Genomic DNA, 6,461 nt, shown 5'->3' with positions numbered 1-6,461 from the left:
CAAACAGCAGGGAAATAGAGAAGGAAAAAAATGTCAACATGGCCACCCAGACACATACACAACTACACACACAGCAAGATGACAGCTAAAACGTGCATATATCAATAAGAAGATTAAATATCAATGGATTTAATGCACCAATCAAGAGGCAGAAAATATCAAACTGGATTAGAAGAATGGGTAAAGAAACTGTCATACAAAAATGAATTCTATATCCCTAATAAGCAGTGAGGAAATCACAAAGCAACTCATGACATGGCTAACCATTATGCTGCGCAAAGTTAGTCAATCACCAAAGGACACATTAAATGAGATCACCATGAGGATAAGCACCAAGAAAAAGATAGCCATCTCTCCTCAGACTATATAATATTCTAATTAGGTCTCCCAAGTGACAAGGTGTGGTTGGCTGCCTAGTGCTGATGATCCGCAAATCACCTCCTTATTTGTACATCTTAAAAACCACTTTCTCAGATGATGCCTCACTTCAGTTGGCATCAGTTATTCATATTTCAGGGAGATGACAAAGACCAATAAGTTCCTGCCATTTACCATTGTTCTACAGTCACCTCAAATTAATAGACCATCCTTCAAGGGTGCTCAGTGGACTTTAATGGGCATTCAAGCCCAGGGGTGGGATGGCAGCATGGCTAAATTCTGGTATCAGAGAAGGCAATTCACTTCTCTTGGTGGGAAGACCTGAAGTGACGACATGATATTGGGAAAAAATGCTTAACATTATTATAAAGGACCCCAATGAGAGAATACTCCTATATTATTTTCCTAATTAGGCACTTTTGACTAAATTTATATCGAGTCCTTGGTGACATGCTCTAGGCCAGCAGGAATTTGGACTATTTTGAGGTGTACAATCTCCACCATATGCCACACTAGAAAGATCTGATTTGGAAATCCCAGCAAGCAAACCAGACTTTAAACACACCTATAGCAGAGTAAAAGAACTGAAATACTCCCTTGGATATAAGGTTAACAAGCCCAAGTATGAGAAGAAGCAGATGGTTACTATTCCAGGGCTGTGTATTTGAAAGTCATTAGCCTTTGGTTCATACATCTTGCTTTGAGGTTGCTTAATAAATGGCAATTTAAGACTACCATATATTTGTTGTTTTCATACTTTCTTTGCTTCTTATGACATGTCTTAGTACAGCAAGTAATAGTTCTACCTTAGTGAATGAGCATTATTGAAGGTTTTGCCCTATCTCCAATTCTAATTTGTTGCATAGTGTCTAGTCACTTAGGCCATTAATCTGTACATGCCAACAATTGAGGTACTTCTCCACAGTATTTTACATTCTATACCATTAGCTAAAATAATGCTACTATTAACAGAATTACCAAATGCCTCATGAGCATTATTTATAATATTCCCCAATAAAAGTATAATGATGTCTATAAAATGGATAAGGGAGTAATATAAACCATAGATATAGGAATAGATTTTGAGCTTGCACTTAATTTTAAGCCTTAATCTAAAAACAAGTAGCTCTTATCATGTAATCTTACACAATAATTTCTCTCACAAAGAAATCACTGAAGCTATGGATGATTTATGGTTCTCAGCTATCAGAAAGAATAGTGTCCGGGGTCTGAATGGCTTGTCTTAAAACAAGTAGCCATCTAAGTAGGGCATCTACTAAGTCTACAACAAAGAAACACACCAACTGTGTGACCCAAAGATTGTAAATTATAAAATCCAAGACCAGAGGAGAGAATTATAGTATAGCTTAAATTCTCAGCACCTGGTTTGCAGAAGGCTGTAGATGACAGTTGAAAGTCCAAAATCCAATGGCAGAGTCTCTACATGGATTGATCCTTTGAGTAACCATTGACTAAGGATCAATGGTTTCCTATGAGACAGAAAATGGATTAATGCAGATGTACTTAGGTTAAAATTAACACCTTAACATTTATTCTCCCTTTTGACTCATTTAAAATTGGGTCTAGTTTTTATTATTTTCTGCTTTCTTTGGATTGAAGTTTTCTTGTGTTTTATTTTCTTATTGTTGTTGGCTGTTATTTTGAGTTTGGTTTTTTTTATATGAAACTCAGGATAAGTAAGTCTATATGGATAGTAACTGGATTAATATTTTCTAAGGGTAATAGCAGGGAAGTTTGGGAAGATGGGGAGCTAATATTGATGAGTACAAGAGTGAAGAAAATATTCTAAAATTGATTGTGACGATGACTGCAAAACTCTCCATTGTATTTTAAGGTATATCAAGTGTATGTCAATAAAACTGCTGAATTATTTTAAAAGTTGTATGACTGTTGAGCATACACTAATACAGAAAATTAAAGAGACATCTGCTCCAATTTCTCTTATTATTTTATATTTTAATCCTAGGGATTTATTATATTTTGAAGGGTTTTATAAGATGAATGCAAATTATTTCTAATCTTTTTTGCAGCCATGTACCTCTGAACAGCCTTGTCATTAAACATTGATTGTCAGTGTATCGTAGGAAGTAGTAAAAGAGAGGAGTTTGGACACAGGTAAAGTAAGTGATTAGAACATGTGAATGTTTACTGCTATATGGATTTGGACACTTCCTATTAGCAATAGCAGCATCTCCTATAAGATTTTTTATTTGAATGTTCAGAAGCAATAGATTTTCCTCTAATACTTACAGCACAGGTTATTATTATTTTTTTCTTACACTATATCTCTGATCCTAAGTCATTATTATTTCTGGCCAGCCTCACCTTTGGCAGAGTTTTAGGCACACCTTTTGTCTATTTTATTGAATTAAGATTTCTTCATGTACTGATTCTGACAGCTGAGAATTGTTGGGGCTCTCAGAGGAACGAACCAGTCTTAGAATAATGACTTCAACTGACTGGAGCAAGAAAGAGAAATTTTGATTTTTACTTCCAACAAATCCTTCCTTAGTCTGAAATAACAATGACTTCTTTCTCAAAAATGTTAAATTCTATAAAACTTTTAAAGAACTCCCATTATGTTTTTTGTTTAAATAAATAAATAAACCAGAGTACTTGTATGAATACTTTCGAAATAAAGAGAGGGTTTGGGTAGAAAAAAACTTTGATAAATAAGCAGTATCCAAGTGAGTGCTGTTTTGCCTGTCTGGGTCCTCAGATAGGGATGCGGGTTTGGAGCCAAGATTCAGGGGGGAATGAGTAATTTCTCAGGGCATGGCAGGAGTTCTCAAATCTGGGCAACCAAATCTCAAACTGATTCCTGCTTTTCATTTTTTTCCCTTTCTTTGTCAAGAGAGAAAGTAACTTCAGTATCCTTTTAAAGGAGGCTTAAAAAAGGAACAACAATCTATTGCCCCGAATTTCATAATGCAGTTTAACAAGTGACCTCTTCCCAGATATAGCAAAACTCACTGTAGCAATAAAAACGTCACCTTTTGAAGTTTAAGCGCTTCAGTTCTCAAGGCTCGTTCATCTCTTTCTTCTACTTTTGGAGAATGGTAGGATTGAGAGGGAAAGTATTAAGCACAGTATATTGGCCTGAGAGCAATGACTATTTCTGACCATACAGCTTGCTGTACGGTGAGCATCAATCACAGCGGCCATCAGTGAATGGCTAGAAGACAAGATTCAGATGTGCTGAGATGTTCAAAGCCTTGCTTTTTTCACAGTTGGCCGAGTAAGTCATTTTTAGAATTTGGACTCTTCAGGGGCAGAAGGTTTTTTTTCCCCCCCTTTTATATTTGATATACACTTTTCCAACACCTTTTCTGTTACATAATAGGGTGAGTGTATGTGCAAAGTCATGCCTATTTAATATGAAAATATAGAATCATATCCTTATTTTTGGAAGTTGCAGTTATTCGTGATATTACTAAATTTGGACACAATAAATAAAAAAAACATTACCAGAAGTACTTCCTGGGCATAATGAGTATGTAGTTGAATAAGCATAACTTGAATTTCTTCACTATTAGCTCTGTGGTAATTTACTTATAACCCAATCTTTAAATGTTACACATCAAATGATTTTTAATCCAGCAGTTACAATTTCCAAAGGTTTCCGGCTTTGTGACCTGACCTGAAGTTGTGTGCCTCTCTCTCCTTTGACTCATTTGGCTTAATGTTTCACTTTAGCTCATCTGACAACACCTGATTAGATGGCCTTCTGTCATCCATTCCCCACACATCTCTGCGCTGGTGCTGACTGGTGGCAGGTCTGGCGTTGGCACGGTGGGGCTGGCCGCCCTCCAGCACCTCATCATGGAAGCAGCTGTCCTGACAGGGGAAGATGAGTTTGGATCCTCTGGAAACAATTTCAATGGCTTGGACTCAATGTCACCAGCAGGTCAAAGACTCAGTCCCATCTAACCAGGCTGCATGGGGTCCCTAAGAGAACAGTGGCCTTCGAGATGGGCAAGAGTGCTTTGAATTGCCTGCTCTAACGTCTTAGCAGCTGTCCCCCCTGCCTTTAAAAATCAAAACAAACCCATGGCTGCTGAGGAGATTCAGATCCAGGGCAATCGTAAGTGTTAACAGAGTAGAACTTCTCTATAGAGTTTTCTTGACCGTGATCTTCACAGAAGCAAACCACTAGGCTTCATTCTGTGGTGTAGCTGGGTGGACTTGAATCACCAACCTTTGGCTCAGTAGTTGAGTTCACATTGTTTGTGTCATACCAGAAACTTATGTAACACTTTCAAGCATGTTGTCTAGCACATGAAAGTAAGCTTTTTATCAATATTAGTTTCTCTACACTGCTATTAAACATTTACTTTGTGCAAAGCTAGGTTGGATTCTAGTAATACTGTATGATGCCAAAATATTATGAATTGGAGGTCTGTGGTGCTTGCCCTTTCATAAGGGAAAGTTTAAGTGAGATATCAGCTGAAATAGAAGCTCTAGTGTGAAAAATACCACGTTGCTAATCCAGGGAAATAGGATATCAAGAAAAGGAAAGATTATTGTTAGTGGGAGGCTACATGGAAGAGGTGGTATTTGAACCAAATTATAAACTCACACTTCCCTGGTAACTATGATTGGAATCAACATCACAGGGCTAGGAAAAGGGTGTCCTAAATGATGGGAAATTAGGTGAGTAAATCAATTTCACGTAGGGTCTGCTTGGGAAATTGCCGAAGTTGGCAGAAGAACTCATTACCAAGGGCACATGAGGGAGGGGGGAACGGGGAGGGAGGGGAAAAAAAAGAGGACCTGATGCAAAGGGCTTAAGTGGAGAGCAAATGCTTTGAGAATGATTGGGGCAGGGAATGTATGGATATGTTTTATACAATTGATGTATGTATATGTATGGATTGTGATAAGAGTTGTATGAGTCCCTAATAAAATGTAAAAAAAAGAAAAGAGGAGAAAAAAAGAGAAAATGATTAGGGCAAAGAATGTACAGATGTGCTTTATACAATTGATGTATGTATATGTATGGACTGTGATAAGAGTTGTATGAGCCCCTAATAAATTGTTTTAAAAAAAAGCTACATGCATATAAAAAAAAGAAGATAGGGGATAATTTTACAAAGACAGGTAAGAATCTATTTGGAGGGGACCTGCAGTCCCTGCAGGAACTCTGGCGATGTAGTGGGTTATGCATGGGTATGTTACCTGCACTCCCAGCTCAGTGGGAGAAAGATGAGACCATGGGAGAAAGCAGAAACCTCAGGCCCTATCCCCCTGTGTTCTACAGGGTCTCTCAGAATCTATGGCAGTGGGTTTGGTTTGCGGTTTGGAGAACCTTGGTGGTTTAAGTGCTTGGCTGCTGACCAAAGGGCTAGAGGTCACGTCTACTCAGAGTTCCCTTGGATAAAAGGACTAATGAGCTCCTTCTGAAAGGTCAGCCACTGAAATCTCCAAAGAACACAAAATATACTTCAGGTGGTCATAATTTAGAATGGGCTGTTTGGGTTTGGGATTTCAAACTAAAGAAACAGCATGGTTCAGTGAAAGGAGAACCTAGTTATGGGGAAGATTCTTGCCCCCTTGATAGTTCTGCCACTGTTTACCTAGTTCTAGAGATGTATGGTTCTGTATATAAAAATCAAATTTTCCACTCAGCAACTTTGTAACATTGAGCAACACCCCCTCCCCATTTTCACTGTCCTCATTTGTAAAATGAGAAAATTAGACTAGGTTATGTTTCTTGAAATGTGAAATTATTTTCAATTGGATTTGGTTGTTGGAAAATGGCAATGCTTTAGTGGTAACGCTCTTTGATAGGCTAAGGAATTTTAAATCTGATAAAGTGATCAGAAAGTTCTGGGGTTTTTTTCTTCCCATTGTTAACTATATAGGCTTCTAGGGAGATAGACCTAATACTGCATAGGACATTTCGAAGAAGAGAAAAATCAAAAGCAAGCCCATACTGTGTGCTTAGGCCTCACATGTAATAGAGTTATGAAGATGCCTAGTAGAATTTTGTGAAAAGGAAAAGGAAATAATGAAAGTGGCATAAATCAAGGTACACTCAAAAGGACGTGTAGCTGATTGAA

Source organism: Tenrec ecaudatus, chromosome 13, assembly GCF_050624435.1.
Source record: "Tenrec ecaudatus isolate mTenEca1 chromosome 13, mTenEca1.hap1, whole genome shotgun sequence".
NCBI lineage: Eukaryota > Metazoa > Chordata > Mammalia > Afrosoricida > Tenrecidae > Tenrec > Tenrec ecaudatus.
The sequence above is the reverse complement of the archived record's forward strand: the minus strand, read 5'-3'. Positions refer to the sequence as shown.